Genomic DNA, 449 nt, shown 5'->3' on the forward strand with positions numbered 1-449 from the left:
ATCATCTCATTCTTTTTTTCAGTAATTTTCTCCAAACAGTGATAGAAGTACTCTTTGATGGAGAGAAGGCAGAAAACTGGTTTTGAGCATCCCCAAATCATGTATCTGTAATAAAGGTTTGGCTCCAAGGAGCCTAGCTCTAATTAGTGAAGTAGGCCCAGTTTAGAAAGTGGCAATGAGGTGGTAACTAACAATTGTACTAGCCATTATCAAAACTTAACAATTTTAGGGATCTTTGTTTTGGGTTTCTGTGGCTTAGGTGCATCCAAAATTTCTTCATAGTCTGCACTCATTCCCTTTGCCCAGCGACCAATGGTGACCATTCGATCTGAATTCTGACTTTCAGGGCAATCTTTCTTTAAGTGTTTCACAGAGCCACAAAGTTTGCAACCACCTCCATCAGCATAGAGTCGTTTGGGATTATCAGGACAAGATCGAGACAGGTGTCC

This window comes from Otolemur garnettii, unplaced genomic scaffold (genome assembly GCF_000181295.1).
Source record: "Otolemur garnettii isolate 467f Iridium unplaced genomic scaffold, OtoGar3 scaffold00172, whole genome shotgun sequence".
Lineage (NCBI taxonomy): Eukaryota > Metazoa > Chordata > Mammalia > Primates > Galagidae > Otolemur > Otolemur garnettii.